This window comes from Phalacrocorax aristotelis, chromosome 5 (genome assembly GCF_949628215.1).
Source record: "Phalacrocorax aristotelis chromosome 5, bGulAri2.1, whole genome shotgun sequence".
Lineage (NCBI taxonomy): Eukaryota > Metazoa > Chordata > Aves > Suliformes > Phalacrocoracidae > Phalacrocorax > Phalacrocorax aristotelis.
The window spans coordinates 27,540,938-27,563,821 of record NC_134280.1 but is presented as its reverse complement, the minus strand read 5'-3'; the positions used below and the strand labels follow the sequence as shown (position 1 = coordinate 27,563,821).

Genomic DNA, 22,884 nt, shown 5'->3' with positions numbered 1-22,884 from the left:
GTAGTGAGCAGTTCCTCACAACTACTGGCCTCACATTTCCACCTCGTGCTGCTTGTAGACATCACACTAGGACAGAGGTGTGGCAGAAATATTATTCCTTTGAATGGCATATTCCTGAAACTGCCACAAGAAAGCTGACAAAGGCAAGGGGACAGTAGGCATGTCCCACTTCCCCCGCTTTCTCTCTCCTCACCCTGGTCAGGCACAAAAGGCTAAGCTTTCCAAACGCACTGACCTGACACTGGGCTAAACCCCATGAAGAGCCACTGGTGGGTTACAGATCTTTGAAGATGAGGCTTTGAGATCTTTTAAAAACCTCAGCCGTGCATTGCATGGCTACAGGTAGAGCTTCCTCCTGTAAAATATTGAACGCAATAGCTATTTCTGACTCGCAATCACCACACTACTTTCCCCTCTTCCTTCTGTGTTTGGCCCCACTTAACTGACTCCCCTCCCTCAGATTCAGCTCAGGAAAGTGTTTCTGCATGTCATTAAAACCCACTGACTTCAACAGGAGATAAGCACATACTTTACTGACTGGGGTGTTTAAATGAATGTAGACCTCTCCCACCAGTGCTCTTCTGTACCAAATTGTGTAGCTTTATTATCAATTACCCTGTATAAAGTGATGAAAGATTAGACCATAAGTGATTTGATTACTTCATAGCTACTCCCATTTATTCTGACTTAAAATCATATGGACATGAAAAAGAAGATTAAGGGATTTTCTGTCACGGTATTCTTATACCACTCCCTGGCACACAAGAGGAGGCTTAAGCATCATGTTGCAGTTGCCAAACAACCTTGCTCTCCCCCTGATTCTTATTTGCCATTTCTCTAAAGTGAGGCTTCACAAAAAACTACATTAACCTACAGAAATACACTGCTGTGATGTCCAGAAAATTGTTCAAATAAGGTCTAGCACGTAGCTGCAAATCTCTTAAGTAAACGGTAGCTTTGGTGACCTACTGTTATCAAAATACATTCTGGTACATGCTTACTTGGTTTCTTTAATTTGGCTTTTATACTTCTCATTCTTTTGTGAAATCTGATACTGCTTTATAGGTGTCTAAGCTGTTAATGTAAATTAGCAACACTATCCTACAACTAAAACTCTACTATAAAAACTTTAAAATACTGTTTTGTAAATACAAGTGTTACAGCAAAAAGAGGCGTCCACACTCTCTACATCTAAATGTAGAATTTCAGGCAAATTAATTTACATTAACAAGAACCATTATTTAAACTAAGAAACCAAATAAGTAAGTTATATCAATTCCTGCCAATGACAGTTCTTTAGTTTCTAGTAGACTGATACAGACATCTGCAATGCGTTAAGAAAGAATTTTAAAATAACTATAAATTTAAGCAGGAGATCTTTTAAATTAAAAGTGCTGGTGAACCAAGAAAAGGGAGTAGGTTATGCCAAATTTTGCACTTAGATTTAAAAGAGGCAGATGATGGAGTTGAACTGAAAGCACTGGACAAAAGCTGCTTGGGTTCATAATTTCTCCATACCATCCTGCCTGGATAAACCCACCTACCCAATGTCTTTCTGCTTTCAGCTAAATGTGCTGCTGACATGAAAGGCAGACTTCCTCTTGCCTTGCCTGGGAAAAAGCACAAGCAGCCAGTGCTGCAGCCAGGATCATGACTGACCACTAACAAAACAGAGGAAACTGGCCAGAAGAAAAAGGCATGGTGTCTAAAACACAGAATAAACAAACAGAATAAAACCCCCAAACAACACTTTTGTTGATTTCACATTCCCTGTAATAACAATGGGCACCATACTTTAGAAAAATATGCCATTCCAGGAGCTTTCCATAAAGTAGTACTGGCGTGGCTTTTTGTTGTTGTGTTGTGTCTGATGTAGCATCCTCCCAACAGTCCTTCCGCTAATATTTCAGCATACAATTAGAAGAGGCTAATTGCGTATAGCGAGAACCATGCACGAAACAGCAGCATGGGGTCTGGCTGAGCCTCAGTCCCTCAGCAAGTGACTTCAAGAAGTTTTCAAGCAAGCCAAGGAAGAAAGCAGAACCACAGTAGAAACTATAGCAGACTGCTTGCCTAAGAGCTCTACATGCAAAAGTAACACTTAAATGAGACGCCCTCTCTTGAACAATTAGAAGCATGATTCAAAAGCAGAAAACCCTAAGACATACGCACTGGAAGATTTAAATATTTTTTCATTACTCTATCAATTTACACCAATTTCAGCTATTTTCAAACTAACGCTCAACTGTTAGACTACTAGGCAATGCCATCTAGTGATGCTAGTTGAAAAAAATCATGCTACATCCTTTATTAAAAAGGTTCACTCTTGCAAAATCCTTTTTAGTGGAACTACAGTTTCAAGAGGTGCAAAATTTTCAGTACCTAAAAGCATTTTCAAACCTACAGTGTTAATTTAGCAGAAAGGTCTGAACCAGTTTATTTACTCTGAAGTAATTTACAGAACGGACAACACGTAAAGCGAGCTGGGTGAATCACATCAGAATTTAAACAAGCACGCCATGTTGTCTTGAAATGATACAGCAATACAGTGCAAAGCCCAATAAATTACCTTCCAGTTTTGGGAATAGCTACAGATAATGTTTCTGTGATAAAATAATTTACCTAATTTTTTAAGATTTCTCTTGGTGTGTGTAAAATATCTGCTTGAAAGATTTTACCCCAGCCTTACAGGATCAAGGGAAAAGAAACCCTGTGCAGGTTTAAAGTCTCTTCTTCAAGAGGTGAAACCACTCAGTCATCTGCTGGCGATAGCTGCTAGCTGTAATTAGCTTCTGGTGGAAATTGCCAGCAGACGCAACTAGAAGTTTAAATCAATTGGCTCTGCTTCCTCCTTACAAGAAAATTGGCATTTCAGGGCTGCATTCCAGCGTGATGGATCTAAGAAACCAAAGCCAATTTGACAAGAAAGGGAAGTGTCCCTTTTCATGGCCTGCTTTAACCCTGAACACGCTGCATGTTCCTGGAGGATTTTCATTTTTTTGAAATCCCGTAGAAAGTAACTACAGATATACAACAAATATTCCTCCGAAAAAGCCAGTGTTCAGCCCCAATTATTTTCACTTCACAGCTGTGAAGGTGGGAGAGGGAGGGACAAGATGCGAAAAGTCAGAAACTGAGAATAAAGGCAGCACATGTAACAGGACTTGCAATAGAAAGCAGAGCCTGGTGCATAGGAAGCCAAGCAAACCCCTCAACACCAGTACTACAGCCAGTTCACACCCACTCCAAAGGCCATGGGCTCATGACAGTTCTGTATTTTGGCTGCACCATACCGCACCTTTCAACCATACCACAGCAACTGCTGCACAGGACCCTGCTCTCACCCTGCTCTGCTGCACATCCTGCATTCCCCCAGTTTTCTGCGTTTGATCAATACTTCATTATTTCAACATGCAGGGCTCCATTAGCCTGTAGTGGCATGTGGGCTGTGCATTGTTGTGACCTGTCCTGACCTTGTACTCCTTCATATAAACTTTGTCAAGCAGATATGGAACATTCATCTGTGACGAGTAAGTGGCGGCATTGCTTTGCCAGCTCTGGGCTTTGTGTAAGTCTTGCTGGGATATAACTTCCTTGTATCTAACCACGGGGCTACCTGAAGACCTAGAACGGTAAAGAAACACTTCCCCAAGGCCACCATTAATTTGCAGTGAACATGTCTAACAAGTAAGCAATTGTTTTCAATGAGATGGTATCTATTACTGGGTGATAACAACTTCTTAACAAATCATGTAAAAATCTACGTCAGGGGCTGCCTGAAGTCTCCATGTCGATGGCACACATGCACACCCACCTTATCAAACCAGGCGGCATGTAGACAGTAAGGATTTCTGTCAGGCTACCTCTCAGCACCCCCTTTATCTGTATACGACAAAACTTGGTTGATGATGCCTTCAGACTCACTAGAAAGTAATGGGATTCGGGATATATACTCACATGCAAAATACACTAAATACAGCACTTACACAAAAGCTTAATGGAACAGGGAAGAGTTTAGTCAAGCAGAAACTCAAGCATGGCCTTTTTTTTGACACTAGATTTCGACTGGTTACATTGTAAACTACAGGAATTATGTAGATCCTGGTACAACAAAGTGATGCTAGGGTCTGTTTTGATGCATTTCCTGAAAAGACACGCAGTGACAGCACAGCAGAACTGCCACAAACACTCACACTCCAGCTGCCCCATATATGCACAACTCTCTGCTAAATATCTTTTAATACTCGCTTTGTAACAGTACTTAAACAGGTCAGCTTCTGAAAAAGCTGTGGGGGAGGGTTATTTACCAGAACTCTCCTAGCAGATTAACCAGAAAAACCATGCGCGCACACACTCTAGTATATTACACACAATATTACACTTTTCAGAGAGCAGGTTTAAGAGCACACTAACAACTTTACTTCCTTTTAAAAAAGCCCATTTTAATATGAAACCTCTTCCAGTGTGCTAGAAGGCTTTAGTTACATGGGATCTTTTCCCCTCCAATTAAGAAGAAAAAATTCTGTAGATCTAATCCTGCCTACAGGCTATCTTTTTCTTTCCTTTTTAAAAAGCCAACACTTACTACTTAATTATAAATCTGGTATTTTGCACAAAAATGGGATCTTTCTTAAGCTCTCTTCTGCTCTGCATTCCTCTGACCTAAAATTGCAAAGCTGTTTCCCAAGACTTTTATCATGTCTGTCTTGTTAAACAGTTATTCTTCATTCTTCTTATTAAACAAGCAATAGAGCAAATCCTGTTTTCTTCTTTAAGCAGTGGAAAAGCAAAGTTTCTGCCAAGAAATCTACATAGCCAAGAATGTTAGCTAATGTACATTCATTGCTTTCAATGCTGAAGCAGTTTGCACCAGATAGGAATCTCGCACAGGAGCTGAAACTCTCCAAGACATATGCTCTTCAGAGAGAGGGCGAGCAAGAGATTAACAGCTGTACAGAGAGGAGCAGGGAAAACTGGATTCATACTTAGTCCAAGGATTCCCCGCACACTTAAGCACTGTGGAGTGCTTAGCCCTCTGATATCCTGGTTTGACACTGCATGGCTCCATCCCCCAGGCAGTGTGGGGCTGTAGGACACAAATCAGTAGTTCAGCTCTGCCATGAGTAACATGAGCCCTTAAGCCTTTCCTGATGGAAAGCAGGCAGCTGCCAAACTGAATGTGTGGCGTACAGCACCTGCATCATGCTCTGCCTCTCTAAGACACCATTCACTTAAAGCCCAATGTTGTCTTCACCCAAAGTAGTTGTTTGAGCAGAAATATGGCCCATAGGCTTTGCTACTCCTGTTGAGATCTCAGCTCAGTTTCTGTATGCTTGCTCTTTTCTAAAGGGCAGAACAAAGAGAATATTTGGCTTTTAAAATGCCTCAGAAACTAAAGCTGAAAAATTAAATGAAAGGTGTACAGCTTTAATTACATCTTTCAAGGGGACGAGATAGCATTTTTGTGTCCCCATCTTGTCTTCTCTCTGTCCTGGAAATTCTAGAGATGATCAGAGGTACAAATGTTCATATTTGTAGGGGGAAAAATGACCTACTATTACATCCTCAGCAGATCATGTAAATAACAGGACGTGAAGTCTCACAGAATTAGTTTACATTTGAAACATTTTCAAAATATTGTTTTAGCTGGGTATAATAGACCACCATAAGATGTGACACACAGCAAACACAGGGCTGCAATTAAACAGCTGGCAAACAGCCAGGAGGAGATAAAGGCCCAGGCTGTCACTTGCTAGACAATATATATATGGTTATTTTGGCAGCCCAAACCGAATGTGATAATTGAGCCATGACACATTTAAAAAGGCACACAATTTCCAAGGAAAGAGTTCCTGAGCGCTAAACAGGAAGCATCTACAGCATGCTTACAGCGAACCAAGATTTAGGAGTATTACTGAGATCGGACTGATTACAATTCAGTGGTGCAAAGCCAACCTTGTTTAATGCACTGCACCACTGTAAGCAGTTATATACAACCAGACACAAAAATACACATGTGAAGCCCACAAAGGCTGTTGGTATTAGAAACAATGGGAATCTGAGTAGTGTGTGGCACTGTCTTGAATTGTTTCTCTGCATAATTTTTTATACTAATAAGGATTTTATACAGTAGCATTCTTATCTCCGGAAATTACAGTGCACTTGATTTGACTTCCAAAACTGGGAAAAGCCCCGATCTATATAATTCAGTTTTAAAATAAGACATAGTACAACATGAAGAGTAACTCACTCTTCAGAATCACACTATTACTGTAAAGAAGAATGACTGTGTTGTTTAAGGCATGAAGAACCTTAACACTGACAGCAATAGCCGTTTGGAAGAGAAAGTCCAGGAACTTTTCTAGTCTTTCACTGCATGTTTTATTAAATAACCTGAGGACACAGCAAACGAACAAATGTACCAAATGAAGACACGGTTTTAAGTTAACACCCAACAGCTATGTAAAGCCTCCTATAAATGCACTCCATCAAATTAACACGCTGACATCAATTGCATTTCCTTCTCAAGTAAAGGACTTGAAAGCCTATACATTGTCATCCCCCAGTCCATTCATTCACTAACATCCCACAAAGTGTAGGTAGTTCATGATCTAAAATTACACTTATATAAAAGAGAAGCTAAATTTAGGCTTTGTAGTAGGAAAATCCCTATGAAGAATTTACTTCCTCATCCTTTTATAAACTTAACCACATTAAAGATGTATTGAAATAAAGAAATTGCATGTGTACCTTCCATAACCGAAAGTTGCAGGGAATCAAGAGAGCTTAAAAAAATGTTAAGAATCCACTTTTAGGTCCACTAGCACCAGTGATATCAAGAAGACAGTTGTGCACCTCTTCATAACATCAATACCAATGACCCAGAATAGAGCCCAGTGATGCCAGCAAAACTTCTGGAAATGATCGCCTGCACTGAGCATCAAAGAAAAAGGGGAAAATACAGAGATATTAAGAAAGGGTCCGTTCAAGTTAACCTTACTTCTTACCTCAAATAAAAATATCAAGGTGTTCTAAAACACACGGATTTCCCCAAAACAAACTCCTCACCCATCTCATCTCAAATGCCCAACACACAATTAATATCTAACAACCAGAGCAAACTGGCATTGCCGTACTTGGCCAAAATGAAGAATCAGCACCAATACCTGACTTCGTACTAAAAACAGTACAAGAAACTGTAATAATTACATAATCTACTTTTAGAAAATTGTCTATAATGGCTGTGATAGTAACTTCATTAAGTGTCAGTAAAGGAAATTAAAAAGCTTAAGGATGAGGTCAGAACATGGACATTTGGCTGCTTCCTCAGTAGATGCATCAAATCTGTTATGTCTGAGGAACAGCGGACTCCTCAAGGTAGCTGCTATGCAGCCCCAAAAAGAAAAATGAAATCACGATAGAAATTTTTCTGACCCCCAATTGAAAAAGAGCATAGGAGGACAACTGCAAGAATAAATCAGTGGATCTTCATCTGAAAATTTCGTACTATTGTGCGCACACACGCACACACGAGTTAGGTATGGTGTGCTTTTTCTGACTCAGGGCCACAAATCAGAAAGGCAGTCGTTAAAAAGGTAGAAACAAAAGGAGTGAAAAGAAGTAATTCCCAGCTAATTAAGATAACTCATACACTTGCCCCTTGCCCAAATATCCTATGACATCTCAGTTTAAAAAGATTTTTTCACGGATTTTGTATTCCGGCCTGACTGTGCGCAGCCAGTTATGAAAAGAGGAAATTGTAATTTTCATTACTATTTAATTTTTAAATAATCATGGAATTAAATGTGATCCAAAAAGTAAATTTTCATAGAAATTAAGGGAATTAAGGGATGGAAAACTGTTTTAGGACAAGAAACAAACGAACACAAGTATGTACCTTTGCAGTACGAGAACATTCGAGGACTGTGAAAATAACTGTGCCAGGCAGAAAAGAAAAAACTGACTGACACAGATGAAGAGGAATACTACAAGTAGTAGGTAGTTTATTTACACCTAACAGGGAATCAGGGAGTGTTTCTTGTTACAACTATGTTAACTCCATTCAACCTTTGGCCACTAATAATTAGTTGTAATTGCAAAAGAAACTTCGTCTGAAAATACAAGGAATTATAGGTAAAAGTTTTTAATCTTCTGCTGCATAGAGTAGTAGCTGTAAAAAGGTGTGTCCCAGTATAATGCAGAGCACTAATCCTCCCCACCAAGTAGAATACTCTGGAGTAGATAATAACATTCTCTGCAAAGTAAATCTTCTCCTTATTTATACCCTGGCACAGTTTCCTGATGTTTACATTTGTTCAACAAGCCAAAAAATTACTCAGACTTATTTTTTCTTTATATTTCACATTTAGAAGAACAGCAAAGCTCTGAGCACCTGGACCATAATTAAATCTATAATTCATCCAGAAGCATGAAGACTAATACACAAATAAATTAACTCCACCTGCCGGAAGAATTAATAATACCGGGAACAAATTATTGCAGATACCAAAAAGTAGAACAGAAAGGTTTCATAGTAAAGCCTCTGTCTTTCAAACTTCACTTAGGAAGAGTTTTTTCCCCAAATTCATATTCCAGTGGTGATCCAGGCTCCAACACTAAAACTTTAGAGGCCAGAAAAAAAAAAAATCAGAGAAACTACTACCTGACAAGATTGAGAGGCACAATACCCATTAGCACAGTCATTTTGAGTCACGCTACAAGCAGAGCATATCTACACCATTAGCACACTGGGCCAACGCTGTTCCTTGCTGGGAAAGAGAGGTTGCCTTGGCTGGCGCCATGCTGCTGGCTCTGGAGCAGAGCTGGGGCACCCCAGAAATATGTTTGCTCTGAACGGGAGGTTTCAGCCTCTTGGGACCACATGCAGCTGGTGCAGTTTCAAACAGCACCCAAGATACTGCAGTTTATATACCCGCTCTAGGACAGGAGAGCGCAAAGGTGTGTTTCTCTCTCCTGTTCTGCATACAGACCGGATAAAAGCCAGGGTTTGGCTTGCACCGAGCTTAGAGACTGTAGTTATACACTCCAGCAGTGCCAGAATGACTCATGGTGCTTTGCACTCTGCCAGCTGACTTTGTACCGAACAGAGATGATGCATATGGAAAGCACAAGCACCTGGAGCACAGCATCTCACAGGCGCTGCTCGTCAAGCATTCATTGCTAATGACTGCTACTGCAAAACTACCCAGAACTGACCCCTCTGTTTTGTGATCAGCAACCAACTTCAGAAAAAGATCAACAGAATTACTTTCAGAAATAACATTCAGCGCACTGCATGAACTGCTTACCGCACAATCCAGTGCTGCCATTTTTTTCCTTCAGACTTCAAAAGTCAATGGGTCTTTCAAAGTTAACAAATCTGGGACACTTCTGCCTGAAACTGCTGCTATCACATTGGTGGGCGCGCATCACCTTTACTGGAAAGTTGCCCAGCCTGGATGGAGGATTTTAGAAGTGAGGTATCCAGCTTATATCAGGTGTAGGAAGAGGTACGCTGTCACCCCTGTCTCCTTACTCCCATGTTCAAAAACAAAAAGAATGCAAGCACAGCTGAGTCTTACAGTCCTGGCCAAGCGAAAAGTAGGCAGTAGCCATTTACAGCACAAATATCAAGCACGGCCTGCTCCTCAGCTAACACTGCAGAGCAGCACACAGAGCAATTCAGAGGCGATGCAAATGGCCTAAACAGCATCCAGCAGGATGAGGAGTCACATTCATTCACTGAATGGCACAATCCTGTATTTGAGCAGGCAGCGGAAGGTACAAGTATGCGTTAGAGAGGATCGCCCTGCCAGCACACAGCCCCACCACCCTGCCAGGACTCAGGCTACTTCAGTCAGCAGCGCTGTACCAGGGTGCTCAATGATGCGATGTGCCCACTGCCACGTGAACCAGGCAGGCAAGAAATCCAGAAAGCTGGGTCCCAAGTTCAAAGATTTATTCTTCCAATGATACGTACAGCCTAGGTATTTGCAAGGACAGTTTAATTTTGGCTTACGATCTCTAGGCTAGCAAAGCTTTGTCTGCCTCAGACTACAGAATTCTCCCTCATGCTTAAATGGGATAAGGAGCTGGGGAATTTGAAATTTTCTAATAAAATGTCAGCAAGTAACTGTTTTACTAGTCATCACCTAACAGAAGCAGCCAGCAAACATGCTTGACCCATTCTACATGACCCCCCGCCCCGCCTATCTCAATCCTTCACATGCTTCAACTTTTCTCATCAAGGGCCAATCCAGATATGAGCATACAAGGTACAAAATTAACCTCACCCCAAGTGAAGCAGAAGGTGCTACTGTGCAGATTTTTTAAAAATATATAAAATTCTGCATCAGCTTCTCCAGCATTTGAATTAGGCTGGAGCACAGTGACACTCCTGGCCACAGAGACTGGGACGTGGCTGGTGCAGGGCCCAGCACCGATATGCTTTGCAGGGCCTCTTGCACCCACTGCCTGAAACAAAGCACTGAGCCAGAAACCCTTCAGAACCCAAAAAAGAGATAGTTTGTTGTGACCACCAATTCCCCTTAGGAAAGGTATAGAAAGGAACTTCGAGAAGAATATGAAAACACCTGATAACTGCATTGGCAAGCCAAAAGTAATGTGATTTCTCACTGGTTGTGTCTGAAGGGGCAGAAGACTAAAGGTGAAGAAGGTTAGCCAAAGCAGAAGAAACCTTCTCCATCTCTCCAGCCAACAATTCCCCAATGGATAGTGCCTAAAGTAGCAACGCTTTTAACTGTTACAAAGGAAAAAAACCCAAGCTTTGGGTTTTTTTCCCCCTCAACATTCTAATACCATTTCAAAGAATCTATTACTGAAAACAGCTTATGTATTTGGTAGCTACAGCTTCAGTGCTATAAACTCATGTTTCCACAGAAAAAGCTCAAAACATCTCACAGGTGCTTCTATACCCTGGCATCAACTTGCAGAACCCGCTCCTCCTTTTCACCTCCATTAAAATGCTACAGAGAACAGTAAGGATCACTGTTGCACAATGCCAGGCCAAATAAAATTTATTAGACCTTTAGCAAATAATTTTTTCGAGCTTTATTTACACATTGTATGTAAAGCATAGAAGAATCACACAGAAGACAAACAAGTGCAATCACAGGAAACAACAGCTCCCAGTCCCTTCTCCCCAGATCAGAATTACTGAAGACTAACTGAAGGCACATTCTTACAGAGCTTGCTTTCTGTACAGAAAGAAAATAAAAGTGATAACAAACCATTAATCTGACTAGTACAGCTCACATCCCTCTACTTCCTCTATCCCTGACCCCACCATCACTAATTTCTAGTAAGGCACACTTGTCGTTGTACAGGAACTTTGCCCAGAATGCCCTTTATATCTAGAACCACACAGTGCTCAGCCTACAATAGCTGTTTTAGTATCGACAACCGCTACTGTTAGCTTGCTGTCTAACCGATCAGAAATTATGTTGTTTCTTCTATGCCTAAGACAAAAAACCCAAGCAGGCTAAACAAAAAACAAAGACTTGAAATAATGCTAGCCTGCAGTATTACCATAGAAAATAAACAGTCAACCAAAATACTTTAAAGAAAATGCTTTCACCGTATTTGTTCTCAGAGAATCTAGAAAGTAATTGATTTCTCCATGTATTGATCTATTAAAGTTTGGTGCTGTATATTATTAAACAAATCACTGCTCTGTTACTGCTCTATTTTGGTGATGTCCCTTTTACTTTAGTACCTTGTTTCTTTTTTAAAGCAAATGAGTTATGGTGTGTTTGCTCTGGTATAAATAAGCACACCAGCTGTAATTCTGGCTTTCAGTTACTTTAATATATATATAAAAAAAAAAGGCAAACCAAACTCAGAAAATGAGGTAGCCAGGTTGTTATTTCAACTCTTCACACTACCCCAGCAATCCCAGAACTCTGTGGAGGAACGTGGAGCTAGGCACTACCTGGCTGTATAAAATTTATATGGGTATCATACAAAATATCTGCTCCAGACAAGAAAACACTTTTGCGGCCATAGACAGTGCTTCAAATAGTTTATCATATGAAGATCACCCTTCTCAGATTTAATTACTGGTTAATCATGCCTGTAGAATTTCAGGTTGTACAGTATTTCTAACTTTTGCATAAGAAGTTTGTTTAATCACTCAGACTATGCTTAATATGCAGCGGTTTGTGCTGTGTAACTTAAATCACAGGAATATAGTGTTTGTTACAGCGCTCATTACAAGTTGATTTTAGTCTCTTAAGGTTCTCTTTGCTTTACCTTTATAGGCTAGAAATTAAAACTAAACCCTTTTTTTTTTCCCCCAAGATATTGAAGTCCGAAACTCTAAACGCAAAACTGGTCTTTGGCATAATGGGTTTGGTTCACTGGGCCCTTAAGGTGTCTGTTGAGGTAGGTGGCTCCAAATCTGTAATATCCTATTACAGCTGTAATGTCCCACTACAGCTTCTGCCATCGATATTAATGAAGTAGATACAGATGTGCCCTGGGTATTTATGAACAAGTTAGGATGAGTACCGATGTACAATGATAACACAGAGCTCAATGTCAACTAACCATCCCAGTACCACTTCGCTTGTCCCGTGGATCCTCCAGCCTGGATGAGGTCTCTGTTGTTGAGATACCAGGGGGAAGGAAAGAAGCTGAAGTACAAGCATACCTCAGGCAGTGACTGCACAGGAGACAAGTCCTTTGTTAGAAAAGGTGCCTGCGTGCGGGGAGGAATCTGGCTGTCCGTTGTCTGCTACAATAGCTGTGGCTTCACAGCATGAATCGCTATCAGCTGAACATATCTCTTATTGCATACTAATCTATTGAAACCCCTTTTTTGTCCCCCAAACTCACTCTGCTCAATGCATTTACAGTCTAAATGCTTTACTTAAATTGCAGACAAAAACAGCTTTCTGCTGCTAATCTTCCCTTACAGAAAGGAAAACACCAATGTTTCTCTTTGCCATTTGTTTTCCATTCGTCCCATGGAATCTGACCTGCTGATGCTCTCCTGATTTACTCTGCCTTCAATATCTTGATGACTTCCATGTCTAGGCTTCAGAGTGAAGTGATAACCTGAGGTCAAACCTAAACTGCCTCACCGCAGCTTCAAGCTCAATGAACTGACCCGGCATGATTGAGAACCCCCAGCTTTCTGCAGCACCTTATACTGCTAATCCAGTCATGGTGTGGCTCGAGTGCTGGGCAGAGCTCCCTTTGCTCAAGCTATGCTAATCAAGCATCCACAAGCCAGGCTGGCTTTGCACTGAATGCTACCTTAATTTGCCTACTGATTTCCAGCCCTGCCACTGAAGCTACATGAAGGGTTTCTGGCAGGGGAGGAACCCAACTCAAAGACAATTGCGTTGTGAACCCTTGAGGCTGGCCTTTAGCTTTGCCGTCTGCTCTTTGCCTTCATTGGCTACCTTCCCAGCGCCTGCACCCTTCTACATGCCTCAGAGAGGAACTACTGAAGTTTATAGCAGCATTAACTCATCAGCGGGAAACCTGCCAGGCTGCCTACATTTTCACTACAATCTTCTGAGCCCTGACTCCAGAGGGTGCTTAGAGATAGGATCCGTGGTCAGGGGCAGTACGCTATACAACTGTTGTCTGATGTGCTTGGATCCATTTGGGCCGTTGTGCACAGATACATTAGGGCTTGCATATCTACTGCAAACAGCCTCTATGAAGCAGGGAAAAAACTGTCCCTTGGTTTTTTTTTATGTCAGTGTTAGAGGTACTTATGTGCCTGAGAACAAAGGCAGAGAATCAAAGCACAGAACACATAAAGTATCAAAAATCAAGATGTACTGCACAATCAGTTCTAGTAGTTTCTCACAGAGGTGATAGACCTTTAGAGAATTTATGACATGCACCTAGGTTATTTCTAGTTAGCAGAGCATGACAACTTTGTGCAAGGAAAGTAGGATTGGACCCAAAATTAAAACGAAGCCAAAATAGGAGGGGAAAAAAAATAAACCAGTAGAAAAATCACTAGACATTTGCTTTTTTTATTGACAACAAGGACAAAAACTGTGCACTTCCAGTGACTTTTTTAATAACTGCTGTTGCCGCTTGAAATCACAGAACCTGTATATTTTCCAGGATGATTATACTAAAAAACCCTGATTAAAATACAGTTTTTAACCAAGGGGAAAATCACTTCCTGATGAGCTTTCATTTAACATTGTCATTTAAATCCGATGTCACAGATGAGCTTGGTCAAACTGGTCTCAAGAGGTCCCTTAGTCCATTTCCTGGTTTAAGATAGAATCAACTGTATCTAAACTGCTCCTGCTGGTCATTTGTCTCAACTTTGTTCTTAAAAACCTCTGGTGATGCAGACCCACCACCTCCTTACGCATACTGTCTTCATAGCTAGGCACTGCTCACATCTAAATTAGGTCTTCATTATGGCAATTTAAGTTGCTCTCCATAACCACCAGACAGGACTAGCAACAACTGCCGTATTTCCTTTGCAGCAACTTTCTTCTATATCCACAGATTATTCATTCTTTCTTTCCTCTATCTTGTATTATTTCCAGCTAGCCCACAGCACTTTGCAGCGTTGTGCTTCAAACTGGATAAGGTACTTCTCCAGCTGGCCCGTACTAGTGCTGAACTGAATGGGATGGCTTTATATGCCACATCTCCAACACTTTTTTTTTCTTTTTTTAGATACATCCCCCTATTGTGACTGCTGTTCTATTTATTTATCTTGCTGTGGCCTCATATTGTTGATTCCTGAAAAGCACATGATGCTCAGAATGGCTACATCATTTCTGAAGAACGGCTCCTCATCCAGTCTTTTTTTCCCCATGGATTTGTGCAGCTGATTAAGCCTACTAAAGTGCTGTGCCTTGCAGTTCTCATTATTAAATTACATGCTATTTTTAAGGTCACTTCCTATACTTGCCCACATCACTTTGCATTCTAGTCCCATCCTCCAATGTGCCTACAACCCTTTCCTCCCTGCTGTTACCTGCAAATGCAATATTTATATGCTCTAGTCCAGTGCCTACCTCAATAATGAAAACATCAATTACTAATGACCGCAGGATGGTCCTCTACAGACCCTCTTTACAAATCCTTCCAACCTGAAAGTGACTCACTGGTAACTACAGGTCACCCTGGTGTTTGATCTCTTCCCTCATTTGTTTCTGAAGGTAATGTTTAAACAGTAGTTTCCACACTTGTCAACTAAATCTGTATCAGAGTTCCTAAAAGATCTGGCCAGTCTGTTTTACAGTAAATGCTATAAAAATTCTGAACTAGCTGAGTGTAGTGCACTCTCTGCACAGGGAAAATTAATCCAAATTAATGCAAGCACGCTAGGATTCGTTTATCCCTAGCAGTTACTGGCTCAAAGGCAGGCATCGATTTAAAGTTACAGCATAGTTCCTGGCTAGCTTAATGGTATGCATGCTCCTGTCCTAGATGGCAGCTGGATATCTTTGCTCCTGCCTACTTAGCCCTGAACTCAGAAAACATGCTCAAGGTGTTTTTCATGATGTCTGTATTACCTGTTTCGAAATGTTCCACATCTATGCAAATCCTAGCTACACCAGCTCCAGGAAATCTCCACATATCAGTTTTATATGAAGCAGTCAACTCATTTTAAATGAAAGACAATGTAGTTTAGCCGATTCTCTTTTATTTGCACTTTGTTAATTTGAATTAAAATTAGGTGTCCCAAGCCTGTAAAAGTATAGATCAAATCAAAGAAGAGCAACTGATACATACAGACAAATCAGTCTGATGGGGAAGCATTCAGCGTGCCAGGACCTTGCCATACATACCATTTATCACAAACTAAATATGACAGGCTGGCAGTGGTGAGCAAGGCACAGTTTGAGTGTAAAAAGAAATAGAGATACATATATCTACATGGCATATTTTAATCAGAGCCTGAAGGGCTTTTGTACAGTTATACAAATAGATATTTGGAGAGCAGATTTGTCCTTAAGTCTAAGAACACATCACTTTGTGGTTTTTACAAATTTTTACACAACAAAGCTTAAAGAATTGTTTAAAACACTGGTCTGGGTTAAGCTCTTCTATTGTTCCCAGATAAAACTTGGACATTATGAGGGTCAGTTCTCTAACACCAGCTGCTGAGTGAAAAGTGTTCGAATTATTTCTACAACTCTAGAGTAGGTAGGCAGCCATGTTTTTTTTTTTTTTTTCATTTTGACAGTAATGCTAATGAAAACTGGTAAAAGATTTATAGGACCTTTTGACTAACACACAGACATTTAAGAGCATGTACGACAGCACTGTGGACACTGCTTACACAAGTGCCTAGCCTGCAAATCTGTAGGCAAGAAAACTTACTCCCGTGAGTAGATGTTGATTTGTGTTGCATAACCCTGTCTTAATTATGCCACTGAGATTACTTGCATGAGAAATGCACTGGGGGGGGTTGGTAAAAAACCTTGGTTTATAGCTTGCAAGAGGTCAATACTAGCACAGCGGAAAAAAAAAAAACTTGAGGCATTTTGAGTTAGTGGATCTGTCACCTACTCTCAACTGAAAAGAAAGTAATTTAAATATTCTCACAATTCAAAACATTCAGGAGTTACAGTCTTCCACTGTTGCATTTTTTAATAAAAGCATGTTAAATAACAGTGCACTCGAGCTCTACTTAACACTTAAATGTTTTACTGAAATGCCTTTCTAAATTTGTTTCATCCCTACTCCTTAAGCACTTTCACTGACTACTGGCAAATAAGGTAAAAGCCACTCTGCACATGTAAAGATGGCAGAATCAGACTGTTACTACAAATGGACAGAAATACAAAAATACCAGACTTCTGATTGCTGTGCTAAATTATACCACTCCTTCCTATTCTGACGTAGGCGATACTCTTCTGGTAAGAAAGAGGGAGGGAAGAAAGAGAATAGAAGAAAACACTTAGTAGAAATAACTCTAGATAAATCAAGGCTATCACTAGATAAACGTACCTTTAAATCACGGCGAGCCACTGGTTTACGTCCAGCAACTAACAAGGAAGGAACTGTGTCAGAAGGAACTGCAGGACTATGTTCAGAGCTGGACAACACTAAGAAGTACTATTTCAATATTCGAGAGCTACTTTAAATATGTGCTTACAGGAGTTGTGAACCCTCTTCACTGTATTTTTGTAACTGCAACTGCAAACTTCTGTAAAGGGAAGGAAGTGTTAGAAATAATCATGTGGGTTTATGTTCTCAGAACTGTCCTGCAAACTTCAGCTTTCTTTTCTTGCAGCAGGCATTTATTGTACCTGGTGGTGAGAAAGTGCTGGGCAGGGCGAAGCAATAAAAAGTATAATGTAACTATCAGAAGACACATTATCAAGTAGAGTTTGGATGATGTTTTTTAAACTTTGCTCACTCGGCTTCAGCACAGGCATTTCTGCACATACTTCTAATATACTGTCTCTTACATACCTTAATCAACTCCTCCTTCAGTAAGGAACTGTTTAGTGTTCACAGCTGGGGGTTTCACTGTAGAGGTGACAACAAGCAAAACTGACATCTTTTTTTCCTCAGTGAGACTCAATATTTAGCAATATGAAGACCTTTGCCCAATAAGAAATTAACAGAACAAACACAAAACTGGGGGACTGCCATTAATCTGAAAAGTCCACAGCTTGACTGGGAGAAAAAAAAGAGTAAGTGAAGACTTGGGCACACATTTGTGCTACTGTATAGGGGCCCGATATTTGTCTGCATTCAAAATATTCTTCCTCATACTGATTTCAAAAAAGCAACAGAACTAACGCCTGGCTTTGACAAAGGAAAGATGGAAACTTATTACATTTGAGAGACAAAGGAATGGATTGACTTATTCATATCCTGGTGTGTCTGACAAAATGCTGTGTGTGAACAATGCCTACTCTGAAGGGAGGGAGGAAAAATCCAGCAGAGTTAGTTTGAATCACCTATTTAAACCGTTTAAGCAAACTTGGATGACTTTTTCCCCCCCCCTCCCTGGGGAGCACTATGGAGCAATCACATGAATGTGCTTCACTTACTGACTGGAGCAGTCACCTCCATGGCAGAACTGGAGCAAACCACAGCTGTGCAGTAACATCTTCAACAGGCACAACTGTTTGCAGAGTAAACATTTGCCTATAACCTTACTGTAGATAGAGTACGTTAACAAAAGGAAGGCTTCTACCAGCTTAGCTGTGGCACCTTCCTCGCTAACACAAGGTTGCGTTAGCTCAAATCCAGCACTACCTCTGCACGTGGAAGAGCCTGCACCACCAGCACAATTGTTCATTGCTCCTCATTCAGACAGCTCAATTGAAAGAGCTTAAATTGCTGGTCTGAAGAATACCTTCACAATATTTCTTTAAATACATACTGCAATGCTTCCCCACTGATGGGGTAATAACCACAGTGAGACAGTTACCAACATCTGGATTCATGGGTCCATAACTAAACAAGTAATAGCATTCGTCTGCCAGGCTTTTGCAGGCATTTTTCTTTGTGTCAGACTCCAGACTGTGGGGTTGGGTTGGCAGAGCTCTGCAGCATAGAATTAGCCCAAGATGTGGCAGTAATGAAAGGGACAAATGCAGTCCTTCGGAAGCCGAAGAATCCTGTATTAAAACAAAACCCCTACATGTCTTGCTCCCATTGTGCTCAGTACACATACTTTGGATTGTTATTTTAAAATAAGTAATTTTAAAATGACCTACACATAAATTATCAACCTACTTGCAAGCCTAGGAGAGGCTACAAACAGCAAAATCATCAACTGCTACCTTTTGTAGTATTGCTCAAGAAATCACATCGGTGTATATTAGCACACAAGGCCTGGAAACAAACAGTAATCAAGATAGTAATCTCTATTAAGGAAAATCTTTTCAACAGACCTATCAGGTCAGGCATTCACTAGCTAGAGGATGAGATGGAGCAGGGTGCCTTTGGGACGATCCAAGCAGCTCTCCCTTGGTAAGAATTCCCATTTCCCAGCAGCCACAAAAGAGGAAAGTTGTCTCTCTGACCAGTGCTCTAAGGCACGTGTTTTGTCTGGCCTTTTTTTTTTTTTTCCCCACTTGCTTTCAGATGTCTGATCTTTAATTGAACAAAGAGAAGAGATGAAAGCCAACTGACAGAACAGACTATAAAATGCTTAAATTCTCCCATTAAATTCTCCCACTTGCATGGGAAAGATGCAGTATCGTAACTCACCTCTTTTTAAACCGTATGAATTAAGCTCTGAGTGGATACACTGATTTTGGTGTTTGCTTTCATTTCCTACAAAGTTTATACCAAACTGGTTTTGTTGTAAAATGGGTTGTAAACTATAAACTAAGCTGGCACGGGGGTTACTAAATTTACTTAATACTGAGTCGAACTTCAAAAACTTTCCCATGAAGATGAACAATGATTAATTCTGGAATGGAAATGAGGAGGAGTGAGGAGAGAAGACAGGCAGTACATATTTTTCTATTGTGGATCAGCAGGGCAGGCAGGAACAGCTAAAGGAAGCTGCTATAAATCACAGCACCCCTGGGAACGGCCTCACTTGTGCCAGCCCTAAAATCCAGGAAGTACAATGAGCCCGGCTCCACCTGAGCTGCAGCCTCCAACTTGGGCAGGTCAGGACAGCAGCCTCAGATATAACCTTAACTACAGAGCAGTGACCTCTGATCTAAACAGTTTTATGCCATGAACTGAAAATAGTTATTCCAGATATGTCAAACCTACTTAAGAGCATCTCTGCAGCCCAGGTTTACCATGCATTATGTGCAAGTTCTTTGCAGCATTTTCCTGAGAATGTATAATGGTGGGGTTTGGCACACTTCCATACCTTGAAGTATGGATAAGCGCCTGGCCGTGGTTTGAAATTGAGCTGCCTAGGAGCAAAAGGGCCAAGACCTTTTTAGCTTTGCTTTATGCTATTAAAAGCACAAAAGAAATTAAATACAGCACACTGCACCAAGTAGCACAGCTTTGAGTTAAGCTAGCAAAAGCAAGAAAAAACAGGACCAGATACCTGTGTCCTCAGTTTACCTATCTGTTCTAGTGCTACGGTGCGTGTTGGACAGTAACTGACTTGTTTCAGGCTCTTCTGTTGGACAGGAGAAAACATGAGGAGAAAGCAGTACTTAATTTCCCTCCAACCTCTTTCAGTGGCTTAAGACTAAATCTTATTTTATTGTTTTTAATGTTCTAACTCTCTTGGAAATCACATCAAAATCACTAGAATTTAGAGTATTATTTTATGTTAAAGAGGAAAGCTATCTGCATAAAGATACTACATTTTACACTTGGTACCCCCAGGATGCAGTTCACGTTCACTGCTCACAAACATGACAACACGATTTTTCTAACAGTTCGTTGTCAATTAGCAGAATCAGAAATCAATCTCTAATGTTGAGACAAGCAAGCAAAAAATTGCTATTTAGATATTTTTACTGTGCCTGCCATTCTGTTATCCCTGTGCCTAAAATAGAAGTTAATGTGCAGCCCAGGCCTGCTCAGCACACCAAGGAACGGGGCTCTCCTGGGGCTCTGGCATTTTTATAAAACAGATGTTATAGCAATAGATGTGACTGTGGGAGATTCAACTGCTGAGGAAATCAACACCTCTTTTGCATGAGAATCACAGTGCAACCAGTCGGCGTCATTTTAAAGTAGCTAAATCAGCCTCAGAGCACTCCAACGGAGAGATTCCACGTGCAGTTACACCAGCAGGTGAGAAGTGGCAGCAGCCATCAGTGTTTAACACGATACAGGAGAGTTCAACCTACTCTTCAATATTTGTACTGTATCCTGTTAAAGAAACATTTAATGTTTTATATGTGCCATTACCATATTTAAAAAACTGCTAAGTTTTTTATCACTTATGTAGCTGAGTAGCCAGGAGGACCATCAATGCCCAAGAGCATCGGTTGGGAGTTGTATTCTTGTGAAGCCTGCAACGTGTGGATTGCAAATGATAAGGGTGTGCTCTAAAACTGGAGGTGAAACAACTCTGCATGAAGAAATCTCCTTGGGAGAACTTATGATACAAGGGTTTTTGTTTTTAAAGCACATGAGAATAAGCCCAAGTTATACAGGCTTTTAAATTTTTTTACAAATTCTTTCTGTTTTACAAGGAATGTAATACATAGCTTGTTGTGTGACGAGCAATGAAGAGGTGTCATATGCCTGCTGCGTCAGTCTGTTTCCTAATCTGTGCTACTACACCCTATGAGAAAGCATGTTAAAAGCTTCAACTGCCCTGCGCCTAACACACAGCTGCATTCACCTCCTGGTACCAGAAAGGCTCCTCCTAACAAGTCAGTTCCAATGTAACAGTAACCCATTGGGCACTGAAACTCTGTTCAAACTGTTCATCCTGAAAACTCAGAATTTCTGTTACAGAAAACAACATCTCTTGTGAATATTTTTTATTTTGTAAAAAGTAAAAATGCACTCATCATACAGTTGCAGTTGAGTAAAAGGGTTAAATTCCACTTAAAAAATACTTATGGGAACAGAAGCACTGACTTCCTCACTTGCAAAAAAAATAATCTTTTCCCCTACGCTCTGTAGGAGAGAAACTTGAATAATTTTAGGCACATTGAAGGTTTTCATCGTTCTCAACAGCATTCCTGGGCATCTGGTAGCACCAGCCACAAGAAAAACCCTCTGCATTACTCTTGTGCTAATAAGAGAGGAACATGCTTTCCCAAGGAGCTAAGTATCAGAGGGTATTGGAGACTGCAAGGCAGAAGGCTTCTCTTTGTAAAAGCCAAGCTGTAACTTGCTGTAGCCAAAACAGCTGCAATTATCTTTTTAGAAACTATAAGGCAAAGTGTCGGTGTTCCATTTCATTTCAATTCTTTCTCTCCTACCATGCCCCCTTTGAGGGTCCAAGTATAAAGTGCGTGACCAACACACAACTAGATCCCAGTGATTTATTAAAAGTTCTTTAAAACACTTATTTAAAAGCAAAACAAAATTAAAACACCACCCACTCCCACAAAAGAAAAAAAAAAAAAGAAAAAACCAAGCCCAAACCCAACAGACATTTGCTCTCTTGACAGAACGTGTCTCTATCAAAGAGGGACAGCCACCGACCCCGCATGCAAACACATCAGACTGCCACAGGCAATCGACAGCACAGTCCACAGGGTAAGACACCTTCACCACAAATTCAGTAAAATGCAGCTCTGGTCCGTCCCTGCTCTCACAGACTGGTCAGACTGTGGGAACAACTCACATTCTGCTGAATTCACAAGACCTGCACCAAACCTTTCCAACTATTCAGAAAGCCAAACAATTCCAACATAAAATCAGAAAGCACTTACAGCATTATTTTAAACACGTACAAGGCTCGCTGTTACACATGAGCTATTAATCTGAAGATACCTTGCAGTCAGAAATCTTACTGAGATGCATCAAATGAAAGCAACATTATTTAAATGTAGCTTTACTGCAAATCTGAACACTGGATGCTCACAGCTAATGAGAATTTTTATGCATCCTTTAAACAAAAGGAAAACATGCAAAAGATCTAAAGAAATTAGCTAGCTATGCTACTATTTAACTTCCCTACAGATCAAATTCTCCAGTTAACATCACTTTATCTCAGACTAAATCACTCAATCTTCCAAGCTTACAATTTCATTTTCTAAAACCTAACAGAAGTGTCTCCCAAGTTGGGAACTTCCTTAAAAATATTCTCTATCGAGAGACTATAACTTTGACCAACAGACACAGAAATTTAGAGGCAATGCTTCAGCTTATCTAACTGTTAAGAAACACACTAAGAGAAAGCATATAAAAAATCACATATGGTTTTTTACTTTTACTTCAGAATGAAGTGATAACTCTATAAACCTGGCACTCAAAAAGCCAGTTCAAACTACATGCAGACATGAAGTTGAAAGC

General features: G+C 40.6%; 1 protein-coding gene across 1 annotated transcript in view; it reads right to left on the bottom strand.

Moving 5' to 3' along the window:
* UBE2E3 (ubiquitin conjugating enzyme E2 E3) overlaps positions 1 to 22,884 on the bottom strand; it is a 57,381-nt gene that overhangs the window by 30,422 nt on the left and 4,075 nt on the right. The window lies entirely within an intron of this gene.